The 17,669-nt window shown below is 41.3% G+C and overlaps 1 non-coding gene across 1 annotated transcript; it reads left to right on the top strand.

Annotated features, from left to right (window-relative positions):
* Positions 1-13,524: 13,524 nt before the first annotated feature.
* LOC119940518 lies at positions 13,525-13,662 on the top strand. The gene has a single exon (XR_005454991.1). It is a non-coding gene; the product is annotated as a small nucleolar RNA SNORA7 (small nucleolar RNA).
* Positions 13,663-17,669: the final 4,007 nt, after the last annotated feature.

Below are 17,669 nucleotides of genomic sequence, written 5' to 3' on the forward strand. Positions count from 1 at the left end.
TACTACATGAAAATTACATTTGAACCTGATTATTTCTTCATATATTCCTATCTGTGAATCTATTTTAAGACCTGGCATGACAGAAATGCTAATTAGGTTTGCTTTTGTCTTGTTTGTTCTCTGGTTTGTGCTTTGCGAATGCACTTAGGCATTGAATGAAATGACAATAACAGAAGGATAGAAATGATATCAGGAAATTCCATTTTTTCATGGTTCAGCTGTACCAAATCTAAAACCCAACTGTCTGGTGAATTCTTACTATGAATCACATCTTTCAGTGCTGATTAGAAAAGACTAAGTAGACAGTAAAGCAGATAGATTGTAATGCCACTGAGAATATCAGTAGTTGTGGAATTAAGGCCCATGACAAGAACTGTAGCCTAAGCATTTTACTACTGTAAAAAAAGTATCCTGAGGAAAAGTGCCCAGGAAAGACCGGTCAAATATTGCTTTTGGTCCTGATTTGAAAGTACAAGATATGACTGGCTTATTCTCTGCAGACACTTATGATTTGTAATAGAAGCTACATTTTTTAGAGCTGTCTAACACTCTGGAAACTTCTGCAGAAGAGAATCAGAGAACCTCAAGAAACCCGTTCAGCTCAAATGAATAAAGGAGGGTACTTCTCCTCCTCCCCATTTTACAGATGAGAAAACTGACACAGAAAAGTTAAGTGCTTTGCTCAAGGTCTCACATTAAGCAAGGGGCAGAGCCAGTGTTAGAACCCAGGCCCTTCTGACTTCAAAGCCTGAACTCTTTCCACTAGCCCCTAGCCCTTGCTCTATAGAGAGCTGAAGTTGGAAAACCAAGAGCAGGAGGAAAGATGGCATATTTTAAGCACATGGTGAAACAAGCCTTCAGACAATGTTGCATTCAACGCTTAGAACAGTGCTTTGCACATAGTAAGCGCTTAACAAATGCTATTATTATTATTATTATTATTATTCCTTCTCAAAACTGGTACAATTGCTGAGGATAAACCTGCATCAAGACTGTAGTGGCTCTCTTTCATTCACTCATTCATTCGTTCAATCGTATTTATTGAGCGCTTACTGTGCGCAGAGCACTGTACTAAGCGCTTGGGAAGTGCAAGTCGGCAACATATAGAGACGGTCCCTAACCAACAACGGGCTCACAGTCTAGAAGGGGGAGACAGACAACAAAACAAAGCATGTGGACAGGTGTCAAGTCATCAGAAAAAATAGAAGTAAAGCTAGATGCACATCATTAACAAAATAAATAGAATAGTAAATATGTACAAGTAAAATAGAGTAATAAATCTGTACAAACATATATGCAGGTGCTGTGGGGAGGGGAAGGAGGTAGGGTGGGGGGAATGGGGAGGGGGAGAGGAAAGAGGGGGCTCAGTCTGGGAAGTCCTTCTGGAGGAGGTGAGCTCTCCGTAGGGCTTTGAAGGGAGGAAGAGAGCTAGCTTGGCAGATGTGCGGAGGGAGGGCATTCCAGGCCAGAGGGAGGACGTGGGCCGGGGGTCAACAGTGGGACAGGTAAGAACGAGGCCCAGTGACGAGGTTAGCAGCAGAGGAGCGGAGGATGCGGGCTGGGCTGTCGAAAGAAAGAAGGGAGGTCAAGCTAAAGCTTCGAAAGGAACGTGAGACAATGGGACCAAAGAGAAAATGACAATAAATGCTGCAGACATTCAACCTAACAATCAATCAATCAATCAATCAATCGTATTTATTGAGCGCTTACTATGTGCAGAGCACTGTACTAAGCGCTTGGGAAGTACAAATTGGCATCACATAGAGACAGTCCCTACCCAACAGTGGGCTCACAGTCTAAAAGGGGGAGACAGAGAACAGAACCAAACATACCAACAAAATAAAATAAGTAGGATAGAAATGTACAAGTAAAATAAATAAATAAATAAATAAATAGAGTAATAAATATGTACAACCATATATACATATATACAGGTGCTGTGGGGAAGGGAAGGAGGTAAGACGGGGGGATGGAGAGGGGGACGAGGGGGAGAGGAAAGAAGGGGCTCAGTCTGGGAAGGCCTCCTGGAGGAGGTGAGCTCTCAGCAGGGCCTTGAAGGGAGGAAGAGAGCTAGCTTGGCGGATGGGCAGGGGGAGGGCATTCCAGGCCCGGGGGATGACGTGGGCCGGGGGTCGATGGCGGGACAGGCGAGAGCGAGGTACAGTGAGGAGATTAGTGGTGGAGGAGCGGAGGGTGCGGGCTGGGCAGTAGAAGGAGAGAAGGGAGGTGAGGTAGGAGGGGGCGAGGTGATGGACAGCCTTGAAGCCAAGGGTGAGGAGTTTCTGCTTGATGCGCAGATTGATCGGTAGCCATTGGAGGTTTTTGAGGAGGGGAGTAATATGTCCAGAGCGTTTCTGGACAAAGATAATCCGGGCAGCAGCATGAAGTATGGATTGAAGTGGAGAGAGACACGAGGATGGGAGATCAGAGAGAAGGCTAGTGCAGTAGTCCAGTCTAACAGCACAGCAAGAGACAGCCTTTTAGTGTACAAAATGAGGCCAGGACTGCAGGTCCCATATTAGCCTTTTCAAACACAGACACAGTCTTTGGTGATCTTCACCATCAGTGGTGTCTTCTTCGAAAACGGACAACTATATAGTGATTCATTCTGCCTTGCCCTGACTCCTTATTTCAGCACCATGTACTTCAAGATAGCCGATTGAGGTCAGAGGGCAGTGTGTGTCAGTGAAACAGAAGATCTCTGTTTAACCTCTTCAAGAGCAGACACTGCAATGCCCTCATCCAAATCTGTCCAGTTTTGAGTGAGGCACTCTAATACGTCATAAAAATCACTGGAGTTTTTTTTCACTCCATAAGCTTTTTACCACAAGCTGGAAATTAATTTTTTTTTGTAAAAGAAGAGTTGTAGCTAGGGGAAGAATGGAAAAAAGAATAGGAAAGAGGAGAAGTAATTGAAGAAGAATTTTATTTGATCTGTTCCAGTTAAGTCTGTTTAGCCAGGAGGGAAACTCCTAGCAGATATATCATAGCATACGTATCACTTTGAATTTGTCTCTGAACTCCAATTTTATGATTTTACATTATATAGCTCATTAAGCGTGTTTGTTTCCCCACATACATTATGTATTTTACCCAGCAGAACTTGGAATCACATAGTATGCTATCCCATAATATTTTCTCTGAAATACATGTGTATGCCTTTTGTGTTATAACCCAGTTAAATTTGCTTTTGAAAGCTCTACTTTGCTCACTAAATCATATTCCATTTATTGTATTTTATTAGCTATAGGATTTGTAAGATTTTTTTCATTATTTTTTCTCATCTATTAGGCTTCAAAGCAAAATCTGATCATGAATAATGAACGCTGATATGTGACAATAAAAAAGGGAACCTATCCCATTCCTAAAACAGTTGTTGAATTCTCTGAAGAAAATGATTAATGCGATAAATTGGATCATCCTAATTTTATTATATGAGAACAGATCAGATATTAGGCTAGAAAAGCAATTTCATGCAAGAGCAGTATGAAGCAACATGATATACTTAGTGTACTGGTTAGTACAGTGCTCTGTATACAGTAGGCACCCAATAAATGTTACTGATGGTGATATTGAAAACAAGTGAGTTTAAAACCGTGAAACTGACATGTTCTTGCTTCCTATATAGTAACATTTAGAATTTACTATCCAGCAGTAGCCACTCAAAGTGCCATTTCTCCTGGTAAAAGTTCAAAACTATCAAGAGCATTAGCTTTAAAGGGGAAGTCAAGCATGGCATATGGCCTTTTCTCCTCTCATTACTCCTATTAAATGAACTTCCGCCTAATTAATCCTACTCTGTGCCCCTAGTCTCGAGTTGACAACTGCAGGATCTCCCCTTCCTTGTTCCTTGCTGATAGTTTGTAGGTGGTAGAGGCCTCAAAAGTAAGCCGAAACCTCTGTGTGTGTGTGTATGCGTGCATATGCATGCATGTGTGTATATGCATGGACATGTGTGTGTGTGTGTGTGTGTGTGTGGTTAGTTTTATAGTCCATCTACCAATTCTGTCATACTGCACCTCTCCCAAGAGCTCAGTATAGTACTCTACACACAGTAAACACTCAATAAAAATGATCGATTGTATGATATTTACAATTAGTTCCGGCAGAGCACGTGTTTTCACTATGCATTTTGGATAGAACATTACAGCAGAAATAGGGGGTGATCTTCCTTCCAGTGTTTTTCTGGGTAGAAAGTGACATGCAGTTGGAAGAAATGGTGCCAGTGTTCGCCTTCACATGGGGTCTGATACAGGGTGAGTTCTAAGATGTGAGCGTTTCCTCTTGCGGGATTCTTTGAGAACATGATTACCACCTAATAGAGGAACAAGATGCGGGCTGGGGGCCTGTAGGGTGTCTGTGTGTGTGTGTGTGCAATCAAAAGTTCATAGTTTGGCGGTGTTCAGCATATCCCTGTTTCTCTTCAGCTCTGTAAACCCACCACCGGTCATGCATGCTCTTTCCCTCAATGAGTCGTGTTTGTCTAAATGCTCACCGATCCTAAACTTGGTGGTACATTCTCCAGTTTTGTTTGGTGAAGAAGATTAAAGCAGATTTCCCGTGTGTGGAATGTATTTTTATGAAGCCTTTCAGTTTAAGGTGCTTTGATTTCAAAAAGAGCGTCTCACAAAGGAGGTGTTCATTTTGCTTATATCAGTGTTCAGGAAATCAGAAATGTATGTAGCAGGAGTTAGGGGCAAAACCATAACATGATACGGGGATGCCAATCCTCTAGGCAGAGACAATATCGAAGGACGTTTTCCCATAGGAGGTGTTTATTTGGCTTTCATCCGTGTCTAAGAGGGGTTCACAATAGTAGTGTACTTTGCTAAACTACAACTCCCAAGACATATGGAAGACTTCAGGGAAAGCTTTATTGTTTGCGTTATTCTAATTAAAACACGCCTACAATCTGCCCCTTCCTCTGATTCGATTTCCAAGGCAGGATGAGATTGATGGGCCAAACTGCCTGTCTCATGCTCACCACAATCTGACTAGTGGGAAAATCAGCCTGTTCATCATCATCATCATCAATCGTATTTATTGAGCGCTTACTATGTGCAGAGCACTGTACTAAGCGCTTGGGAAGTACAAATTGGCAACATATAGAGACAGTTCCTACCCAACAGTGGGCTCACAGTCTAAAAGGGAACTGTTGAGTCAGTGACATAATGCCCTCTGGTTTTGAACGCCAGAGGGTGGGTACAGGGGGCTCTCCGCACTACCATATCTTGACTCTCATGAAAGCACACATTACTGACTAAGACAAGCAGTGTGGCTCAGTGGAAAGAGCATGGGTTTGGGAGTCAGAGGTCATGGGTTCTAATCCCAACTCTGCCAATTATTAGCTGTTTGACTTTGGGCAAGTCACTTAACTTCTCTGAACCTCAGTTACCTCATCTGTCAAATGGGGAGTAAGACTGTGAGCCCCATGTAGGACAACCTGATCACCTTGTTTCCCCCCGCAGCACTTAGAACAGTGCTTCGGACATAGTAAGCGCTCAACAAAGCCATTATTATTATTATTATTATTATTATTATTATTATTATTATTATTATTATTATTACCAGGTTGCAATTGCTGGAGTTTAGGATGGAAAAGGGAGAGGTGTTTTCCTCTCCTTACAAGCCTGGCAGAGTTTCAGTACCTTTTGACATCCAATAATAAACTGCAACAAGTGGGAGCAGAAGCACAAAATATTCTGGGGAAGCAGCGTAGCTCAGTGGAAAGAGCACGGGCTTTGGAGTCAGAGGTAATGGGTTTGAATCCTGGCTCTGCCACATGTCTGCTGTATGACCTTGGGCAAGTCACTTAACTTCTCTGAGCCTCAGTTACCTCATCTGTAAAATGGGGATTATGACTGTGATCCCCATGTGGGACAACCTGATCACTTGTAACCCCCCCAGCGCTTAGAACAGTACTTTACACATAGTAAGCGCTTACAAATGCCATTATTATTATTATTATTATTATTCCTTTCTCTTGTGGCTTTTCCCCTACTTCCTCATGAATCTCTGTGAAAATCGCAGGCAGAGCCCTGATCTAATCCACTTCCTCTCCCTGCCATGCCCACATCTTTCATCCATTCATTCGTTCAGTCATATTTATTGAGCCCTTACTGTGTGCAGAGCACTGTACTAAGTGTTTGGGAGAGTACAAATATAACAATAAGCAGACACATTCCCTGCCCAAAACGAGCTTACAGTCTAAGTCTAAGCTTGTTGTGGGCAGGGAATGTGACTATCCACTCTGTTACATTGTACTCTCCCAAGCACTTAGTATACTCCTCTACACACAGGAGGCACTCAATAAATATGATTGATGGATTGATTTGCTTTCAGTGCTAAAACTAAGCCTTAGTGCACTTGAGGAAAAGAATAATTGCTTTGGAAACCCACCTCTAAAATAGTCAACCTTTGCCAAACATGAGAATAGCTGTCCATAAAGTTGAATTGACTTCATGATTCCTCTCAGAGGTCAGGGGGATATGCTTTTCTTGTAGTGTGGGTCAGGCATGGAAAACTAACACGAGACAGGCATGCCAATCCTAGGAAGCAACACTTAGCAGTCTATGTCAAGGCTCTTAGGATTAGAAATCAAAATTTCAGAAACAGCAAGGAGAGTTCAGTGCGAAGAAACAACTGGTTCGCTTTCACCCTTCCTACCCTGAACCGTGGCCAACCTCCTCAGTCAGCTTTGGTTCTAGTCAGAGTGAAATTAATAGACTTGGTTATGAGAGAGTTTATTTACAGCCTTTATTGGCTAAATGTGAACATAAATATCCTGGTGTCATACTATAGCATACCTACATTAATCTTCTCCTGTGGGTAGGTTCAGCCTCTAAGGTTGGAGCAAAGTTATAAAATCCCCCCTTCTCTCTTTTCCTGGGACTGTGCTTGCTTTCTACAGATCTGAGGAGTTGCACACTTTGTATAGGTTGTGTGGAAGAGGCCGCTCTGGATTCCAGCTTTGCTCCTTTCCACCTGCAGCAAATGCTGTGGCAATTGTTCAGGAGGAGTGAGCTGCTATAACAGCGCTTAGCACACAGTAAGCGCTGAATAAATACGATTGAATGAGTGAATGAATAGCAGGCAGGAAAGTAGACTAAACCCCAATCCTGGGTAGGATGGGGGGTTAGAAGATCTGGGTTCCAATCTCAGCTCTGCCACTGGCATGCTGTGTGACTTTGGGCAAGTCGCTTACTTTCTCTGTGCTTCAGTTTGCTCTTTTGTAAAATGGGGATTCAATACCTGTTCTTCCTCTTTCTTCTTCTGTGCATCCTGTGTGGGGTAGGGACTATTTCCAATCTGATTATCTTGTAACTACCCCAGTACCTAGCACAATGCTTTGCACGGCAACCAATAGATCGACCAATGGGTATTTATTGAGCGCTTACAGTGTACAGAGCACTGCACATTGGTCCTTCTCTGCCAGGCCATCCAGGACCCCCAAAACCTTGGGGACAGGAGAGGATGGGTTCAGGCAGGGGAAGATATCCTCCGACCTCTGTCCCAGTCCCACCCCTACAGCTTTAAGTCTCTTTCATTCGATTCATTCAATCATATTTTTTGAGTGCTTACTATGTGCAGACCACTGAACTGTTTGGGAAAGTTCAGTATGAGCTTACAGTCTAGAGGGGGAGACAGACTTTAATATAAATAAATAATTTACAGATATGTACATAAGTCTTGTGGGGCTGGGAGAGGGGGTGAATGAAAGGAGCAAGTCAGGGAGACTCAGAAGGGAGTGGGAGAAGGGGAAAAGAGGACTCAGTCAGATGGAGAGAGTAATGGTCAGTCAGATTTGAGGAGGGAGGGCATTGCAGACTAGAGGCAGGATGTGGGTGAGATGAGGCTGAAGTACAGTGAGAAGGTTAGTATTAGAGGAGTCAACTGTGCGGGCTGGGTTGTAGTGGGAGAGTAGTGAGGTGAGATAGGAGGGCACAAGGAGTGTTTTGAAGCCAATGGTGAAGAGTGTTTTTTTGGTGCAGAGGCAACCACTGGAGTTTCTTGAGGACTGGGGAAATATGTCCTCACAGTTCTTGAGTGCTGTTATCTGCAAGGGACTCAGGGATCAGGGACAATGACTGCCAGAGTAGGACAAGGTTGGAATAAAAGAAAGTATATCCCCGTCCCCCCAACTCAACAGCCCTGATTCTATCTCTCTAAACTAGAAGTTTGTTGTGGGCAGGGAATGTGTCTGTTCTATTGTTATAGCATCCTCTCCCAAGCGCTTAGTGCTGTGCTCTGCACACAGTAAATACAATTGACTGGCTGGCTGACTATCTCTCCAGTCCCCACCCAGTCCCCCTCTTCCACCAGCCTGACCACTACCCCAATCTGCCCGGTCTACCTTCCTAGAAGTTAGTGTCCAGTCGACCACACTCATTCATGTTCCTTTTTCCCTGTGTTGAGCCCTTGCTGACTGAACCACCCAAGCGATCATGGGAACAGAACGCAGCTCTCCCAGCATTTCCCCGAGAACGTCTGCTCTCCCAGGCCTGGCCTGCCCCTTCCTGCAGCACCGGGGCCAGGTAAAGGTGTGGGGTAGAGTTGCTGCCTGTCTCAGGGTCACACCTGGAGAGTTTTCCAGAACTGTTACCAGTCTCGGCTACGGGAGGGAGAGTGAAGCAGAGGCCTACCCATTCTATTCCTAGCTTGGGCAGTGGCTAGCGAGTGGAAGGCAATCTGCTATAATTCAAAATTCACCTGTGCTGGGCAACAGTGGCCCGGGAGAGAGTCAAGGGCAGAGACTCAAGTTTACTGCATGGAAGGAGGCAATGGTAAACCAATTCCTTATTTTTACCAAGAAAACTCTATGGATCCACTACCAGAATGATTGCAGATGGAGAGTGGGGCCTTCTGGGAGAGATGTGTCCGTGGTGTTGCTATGGGTTGGAAACAACTCCGCAGCATACATTAATTTTAAGATGAATTAGGGGTCTTCTATTGATTTGGTATGAGATGTGAGAAATTTCAAAGGAAAAATTGTCTGAAAATCAGATGTCCTGTAGAATTTGGGACATGAGCTCACCTAAGCCTTTCCTTCTATCCTTGACTTGTTTGTCTGTATGAAAAAGAGAAAGAGAGAAAGAAAAAGAGAAAGAGAGAAAAAGAGAAAGAGAGAGAGCAAGGAAGGAAGAAAGGAAAGGAGGGAGGGAGGAAGATATCACTACACTAAGACAAAACGAAACAGGTCTTTTTGTTTTGTTTTGTTTTTTAGAATATACATTGAATGCTGAAAACCTGATGGCACACTTATAGGGAACCAGGGGTGAAGTATTCAACACCTTTTTTAAAAAAAATTTTTCCCTGCTGCTATTTGATGTGATAGTCTTTGGATCTCTTTAGATTTCAGATGAAGACTTTAGGACATTTTTCACAATCACAAAACTGATTTAATTGTCAATAATTGTAAAGACGTTTGATGGAAATGCAGGAGAGAAGAGAGTCATTTTAATGGGTAAATACTTTTCTTAGGAGAAGTGAAAACAGCTGCAAACAGCAGACACAATAGAGCAACTAAGACACCTCTTGAGGATGATGGATGAGCCCTAATCCTGAACCTTCAAGATTGAGAGCCAGTTGAGAAGGATTGATTAAAGAGATAGTGGTTTGTACACTGTCACTCACATTCTCTCTTCTCTGCTAGTTGCAAGCAAACTGAGAAGGTCACAGAAAAAAATCTGCAAAGCTCACAACAATGGACAGTATTTGAGTGAGCAAGGCGTGGTTCAGACTGGAGGTCCTCGATTTAAATTTTGAGCCACATCCAACCTTATGCTATCAGCGACCTCTCCTTTGAGTACCCAGGACAACTATATATTTACAAAGTAAACATCCCATTAGCAGGAGATGCTTCACAGTTTATGTGTGACACAGTATTACTTGAAAATGGATTTTAAATCAGAAACACTTTTCCCCTACTGGCATATCTGGAATAGTAAATAAATTATCTCTTGGGTTATATTCTTACCTGAAGAAAAGATTATCTTTACAATGGAGAAATTCTGAATTTTCCACCTAACTTCTTGGGAATTGAGACCTAATGCTATGTCCCAAATAATTCTAAATGAGGTTACGGTAAATCAATCAATCAATAGTATTTATTGAGCGCTTACTGTGTGCAGAGCACTGTACTAAGCGCTTGGGAAGTACAAGTTGGCAACATATAGAGACAGTCCCTGCCCAACAGTGGGCTCACAGTCTAAAAGGGGGGCTCACAGTCTAAAAGGGTAAAGACACATGCACTATCAATTTGTTCCCAGCAGGATTTTAACAATATATTTTCACATTCCAACTAAGCATATTTTTAAAAATGTCTTCAAAAATTATTAATTAAAATGATTGCTGCTGATTCTTGAGTATTTGTAGTAGGAATATTGTATAGTAAAACCAATTTTATTTAGTATCCATGTCTTCTTTATGCCAGGCATCAATCAAGAAACTGAAAACTGCCATTCTGGATCATCAAAAAGATTGAAAATATCTTTACAGAGGAAAATAATATGTATTTAAAAATAGAAAAACAGCAGCAAAGTTTTGGTTCAATAAGTTACCACTGTGAGGAAATGAAGTAATAGGTACAGATGGTATGTAAGAAGCAGGTATGACCAGAAATTATGAGTGGTTTCAGGATACACTGAAAAGGGAAGAAGCGGGGAGGAGCAGTCTAAGGCCATTAAAATCAAAGGAAAACCCTGATGGAGGATATTTGAATTACTGAGGGGGAGATTTGAATGTTTTGTGCTTTTCAGAAAAGGGGCTAACCAATGTATCCAAGTAAGAACGTTGTGAATTTGCTTAAAGGCAGACTACAAAGAAGGCAGACAACAAAGAAGTAAATGTAAACATAACATTAAGGTCCCAATTCAAGAGAAAATAAGCTTGAGTAAGTAACAGCAGACAGACGCTGCTAGACACCAAGACTGTTAAATAATATTGCAAGGACTGATGACACATGAATGGCAATATATATTTCCATCACCAGTCGGTCCAAAATGACTTATAAAATAATCTATGCTCACCATGCTGCAACAACCTTTAACATTTGATTTAAAGTGAAATTTGGTCTACCTTTGATGGCCAGACAAGACACAGTTGAGGATATCATCTTTTGTATTTCTTGTTCTGCTTTCCTTACATGTCTGTCACCAACCTCCTCTTCTTCCCTCCCCTCCTTGTTCTTAGGACTGTGAGTCCCCTGGGAGACAGGGAAAAGGTTTCTATGACATCTGTGAGTTTCTTTCCCAGTGCTTTGTGTACAGTAAGCGGTAAACGAATATTCAATACTAGTACTACTACTACTACTAGAGAAGCAGAGAAGCAGCGTGGTTCAGTGGAAAGAGCACGGGCTTTGGAGTCAGAGGTCATGAGTTCAAATCCCGGCTCTGCCAATTGCCAGCTGTGTGACTTTGGGCAAGTCACTTCAATCAATCAATCAATCAATCGTATTTATTGAGCGCTTACTGTGTGCAGAGCACTGTACTAAGCGCTTGGGAAGTACAAGATGGCAACATATAGAGACTTCACTTCTCTGTGCCTCAGTTACCTCTTCTGTAAAATGGGGATTAAGACTGTGAGCCCCCCATGGGACAACCTGATCACCTTGTAACCTCCCCAGCTCTTAGAACAGTGCTTTGCACATAGTAAGCACTTAATAAATGCCATTATTATCATTATTATTACTACTACTACTGCTAATACTCAGTGAAGTTTCACTAGGAGCTGGGATTAGAACAAAGCAGAGGTACTGTTGCAGTTCTATGAAAAGATACACAAAGTGCAGTTTACTGAGGAGATGACTCTGTTCTCTCTGATTTAGTTTAATTCTTTTCAGATTAACAGAGTGGATGTTTTTATGGTATTTTCAAGCATTTACTTAGTGCCAGGCACTGTACTAACAAAATGAGATTACAAGATATTCAAGTTGGACACAATCCCACATTGGGCTCATAGTCTTAATCCGCATTTTACAGATAAGGTAAATGAGGCACAGAGAAGTGAAGTGACTTGCCCAAGGTCACACAGCACAAGTGGCAGAGCTGGGATTAGAACTCAGGTCCTTCTGCTTTACGTTGTCAAAGTAGCGGCCAACATATTCCCCCATGAAGGTTCAAATATGAGAAATGCTGCTTTGGAATATTTTAATGGACATGGGAATTCTACTGATCATTGTACCATGGAAGTGTATGGAGCAGGATGATTATAAAGAATGAAAAGATATATTGTAGTTGAAGAATCTATGAAGGAAAAACTAATTGGATCGTATTGTCAAATGCCTGAAAGAAGCAGCATGGCTTAGTGGAAAGAGCCCGGGCTTTGGAGTTAGAGGTCGTGGGTTCTAATCCTAACTCTGCCACTTGCCAGCTGTGTGACTTCGGGCAAGTCACTTTACTCCTCTGTGCCTCAGTTCCCTCATCTGGGAAATGGGGATGAAGCCTGTGAGCCCCACATAGGTCACCCTGATTACCGAGTGCTTAGAACAGTGCTTGGCACCTAGTAAGCACTTAGAACAGTGCTCAGCACTTAGAACAGTGTTTTGCACATAGTAAATGCTTAATAAATGCCATCATTATTATTATTAACAATTGCCATCATTATTATTATTAACAATTGCCACCATTATTATTATGATTACTGTAAAAGACATAATGAAAATTCATCTAAATCTTAAAGCATTCTTCATCATAATGAAGCATTTGGCCACAGAGAAATATTAAAAGTCTAATTTTTGTAAATTCTAGATGCTTTTATTTAGGATCATCTTTGACTCCATTATGTGTAATGGCCCCAAAGAAAGTTGAGAAGTATCATAATTTAGGAAGATAGCCAGGCAAAGGATACAGGTTGACTGTTTTCAGACATGAAATGACATTGGAACTCACTCCTTCCCACTCAGTCCGTTATGCTCCTGAGTGGATGCCATATGTTCCTGAACTACATGCAGACATTTCACTGCCATGGAAACTTAGGTGTTGAGGGACAGATTCTCTCCTTCTCAGTTGATGAGAAGGCTCATAACTCACTTTGTGAGTGGTCAGGAATGTCCTTATGTGCCTTGTGAGTTCTGGGATCCTCAAACGTTTTTGGGTTTTTTTGTTGTTGTTGTGTGATTTGCGTTTTCTGGCATTTAATATAATAAAATTAATTATTATGATACTTGTTAAACACTTCCTATATGTCAGGCACTGTTCTAAGCTTTGGGGTAGGTACAGGTTAATAAGGTTGGACACAGTCCTCGTCCCAGATGGGGCTCACAGTCTAATCCCACTTCACAGATGAGGTAACTGTGGCACAGAGAGGTTAGGTGACTTGCCCAAGGTCACACAGCAGTCCTACAGCAGAGCCAGGATTAGAACCCAGGTCCTTCTGACTCTATTTGACCTTCAGCTGCTACTGGAAACATTAAAACATTATGATATATTATTGTTTTATAGCTAAGATGAACAAAGAATGGATACCAAGAATTGGGGTGCAAAGGCTGGAAAATATTCAAGATTATTACAGACTAAAACCAAACTTCCCCTCTCAGGATCACACCTGGAGTGTCTCCAGTACTCTACCAGTCTCGGTTATGGGAGGGAGAGTCAAGCAGAGGCATGCCCATTCCATTCCTAGCTTGGGCAGTGGTTAGTGAGTGGAAGGCAATCTGCTACAAGCCAAAACTCACCTGTGCCGAATAGCAATGACATGGAAGAGAGTCAAGGGCAGAGACTCACGTTTGCTGTGTGGAAGAAGACAATGGCAAACCACGTCCTTATTTTTACCAACTCTATGGATATACTATCAGAAAAATTGCAAAAGGAGAGTGGGGCGCTCTGGGAGAGATGTTTCCACGGAGTCGCTAAGGGTCGGAGATGACTCGACCGCATTACACAAGACAAGAAAACCAAACTATAATCAAGAAGAATAAAAGAAATGTTTCAAAGACACAATATCTGTTGAGATACCTCCACCGTGTTTCAACCCTGTGACGCCCCCAGTTTACATTCCTTCCCCAATCTCAGGCGGGATAGAATTCTCCTTTTAGGTCAAGTCTCATAGGTTTCCTTTACAATTTTCCATTCAACTCCAGTTAGTCAGGCTGTAATGTAAAAGGAAACTTACCACTGGGCCAATGTGGGATGGGAATGAGGCTGGCTGATATCTAGAACAAGTACCACAGGAGTAGTGTGGCCTTTGACTTTCTGTGGATCTACTTCCCTACCCTTCTCTCCAGTAAGAAACAATCTGCAGAGGCACAAGAAGAGGGGGATAAATGCAAATAGCAGGTCTCTCCAGGGTCGTGGTATTGGGAATAATGGAGTTTTCCAACAGGAATGACAGAGAAGCCTATATCTTGTAATGATGCTGGTTGAAACCTGGAGTAGATGTCTCAGCAGACTCTTGAATTTACAGTTTTTATATCTATTTTTGTTTTTTTTTACCTTTCATATCCTGTATTGATTACCCTGCAAATCCTGTCTCTGGAAGGACCTAATAAACTATATAGCCACACCTCTCATAGGGAACATTTAAAAACGTAGGTGTATTTGAACATATGCTAGAGTCAAATCTAGGAAGGAACACTGTGGATGTTTCCTTGACCCAGCTCTTCAACAAATAAATAGTCACATATTATTCATTCATTCATTCAATCGTATTTATTGAGTGCTTACTATGTGCAGAGCACTGTACCAAGTACTTGGAATAATAGTATTTGTTAAGTGCTTACTATGTGCCAAGCACTGTTCTAAGCTCTGGTCGGGGTGAGGGGGAGGGGGACACAAGGTAATCAGGTTGTCCCATGTGGGGCTCACGGTCTTAATGCCCATTTTACAGATGAGGTAACTGAGGGACAGAGAAGTTAAGTGACTTGCCCTAAGTCAGACAGCTGATAAGTGGTGGAGCTGGGATTAGAACTCATGACCTCTGACTCCCAAGCCCAAGCTCTTTCCACTGAGCCACGCTGCTTCACATTATCCATTACTAAAAATGGAGTACCATTTCAATTTTAGTTTATTTTGAATGTTAAAAGCTGAAAAAGTTTGATTTCAGACTTCCTTATATATATTTTTTTAAAGATGGTACAAAGTTCACCATGTCCACCAAAATTTCAATGATTAGGATAAGTACTTTTTGGCATAAATCAATAGATGGTATTTATCGAGCACATACTATTTGCAGAGCATTTTACTAAGCACTTGAGGGACTATAATAATAGAATTAGCAGTCACGTTCACTGCCCAAAATGTACTTACATAAATAACAGCAAGTTGAAAATTAAATAAAAAAGCTTTTCAAAAAAAAATCCATCTTCCATTTATAGATAATATTGTGGATGTTGCAGGACTCTTAAAAAGGAGAAAAACATAACTCTTTCAAATTCTCAAGCACCTTGATGACCTTTCTAATTAACTGTGAGTGTTGATCATTTGGAAATGACACTTTTGGTGACTAAAGCTTGAACTGAATAGTTCCAAGTCAATTACGTATTTTCCCTATCAATATGAAATTGTATATTACTGGAGAAATGAAATAAATTGGATAATGAGATTTTGACAATCCTCCTCTTTCCTAAGACTCTCACACTATTACCTTTCCACATTTTATCTAACATCTTGTCTGACCCTAAAATCTAAACAGCTGTTAAACACAGCCCCAAACCTATTCACGACTGTAATACTGGAAATTTAAGAGCAACATTCAAGTTTAAAATGTAAAAGGTTTGAAGGATTTTTATCTTTTATCATTTTAACCTCTAATAGCTACCTAATTTTCTTCTTATAAAGCAGTAAGTCCTTAGCATTGGTTTCAAGGCTCTTTGGAAGCTTTCCCCTGCTCCCTTTACCCCATTCTTCCTAGCTTCTCCTCTTCAATATTCCAAAATTTGTCTTCTAACTCTTCCTTGCTCTTGACTCTCACTTCTGACCTCTTGGTCATTCCATTCCCCCTATTTGGAACTATCTGCCACTTCAAATTCACCAGATCACAACTCTCCCCGTACGTAATACCTTCCTGAAATCTCACCTGCTCCAAGCAGCCTGTCCAGATTGATTTTCACCATTACAAATTACAGTACTTCAATAGATACCCTTAGCACATATGCATTATGCAACAGTCCACAGTATTATAAATATCAACCCATATGTACATAGTTATTCATTTATTCATTTATTTCTTCATTCTATTACCCTACAATTTGCATCCTTGGTTTTCTTCCTACTTCCATAGAACAACCTCCCTCTTCATATCCAACAGATGCTTGCTCTCCCCACCTTCAACATCTACTTAAAAGCTCATCTCCTCCAAGAAGTTCTCTCCTACCATGTCCTCTTCTCCCACTCACTCTGTGTCTCCCTTGCACTTGGATTTTCACCCTTTATTCACCCCTCCCACAACACTTAGGTACATATCCACAATTTATTCATTTATATTAAAGGTTTTACCCCCTCTAGACTGTACTGTCATTGTGAGCACGTGTCAACCAACTCTGTTATATTGTACTCTCCCAAGTGCTTAGTACAGTGCTCTGCACATTTAGTAGGCACTCAATAAATATGTTTGATTTATTATTTTAGTATTTTAAAGTTACTGAAAACATAGAAATATTTTGAACAATATGTGGGTTTTGCTGGACTTCCTCTATATAGGTAATATTTAAAACCAGGTGGAGGAATAATAATTATGGTATTTGTAAAGTGCTTACTATGTGCTAGGCACTGTACTAAGAGCTGGGGTAAATACAAGACAATAGAGTTGGACACAGTCCCTGTCTCACATGAGGCTCACAGTCATAATCTCCATTTCACTGATGAGCAAATGGAGGCACAGAGAAGTTAAGTGACTTGCCCAAGGTCACATAGCAAGTGGCAGAACCAGGATTAGATCCCAGGTCTTCTGAGTCCCAAGCCCATGTTCTTTCCAATGGCATGCTGCTAAACACATAGCCCAACATATTATTTCATGTGAATACTGCTAAACAAAGATGAAGAGTTATTTGATAAAGTTTGTAGGGGGAAAAGTTTGCCTATGAATCAGAATTTTCACACTATTACTCTTCTAAGGAAACCTGTTTTGATTTCAAGAATTTTTTCTGTGGTCAATTAACATGTTTTTATTTTTGGAAATCGGACGATTATTCATCTTCCTGTGAAAGCCATTTAACCCAGGCAAAGAATAAAAATAAACTTTAATGAAATTGAGTGAACTTGGGGTTGGAAGTACAAGGAAGTGCATTTCATTTCAGTCTTAATTGTTACTTCCTACCTTTGATGAATAAGTAAAGCAATAGACATCCTATTCTTGCTTCCTCTTCATTTTTTTTTTTACCATTTAAGAAGTCGGGGTTGTTGATGCACACTTGATGTTCATGATTAATGAAGATGAATGCGAAGAAGGAATATTAAGGAAAACTTCAGCCTCTAGCTATTAATTAATTGGTGGATGCACATGAAAAAGGAGCTGAGAGGATTGTCTCTTTAGACATAATTTAGAACTGATTCATTTACCATTACAAATGCCAGTATGATTGAAAAATCACTGGCCCTTTCTAAATCATAACCTCACCTCCAGCTCCCTCGAACTTCTCTTTCTCCAGAAAGCGGTCTTTTACACAAACTGCTGCACTTAAAGTGACATTTTAGTCTATGTGACATCTTGTTATGATGTAAGCACCTTTCTTAAAA

Source organism: Tachyglossus aculeatus, chromosome 18, assembly GCF_015852505.1.
Source record: "Tachyglossus aculeatus isolate mTacAcu1 chromosome 18, mTacAcu1.pri, whole genome shotgun sequence".
NCBI lineage: Eukaryota > Metazoa > Chordata > Mammalia > Monotremata > Tachyglossidae > Tachyglossus > Tachyglossus aculeatus.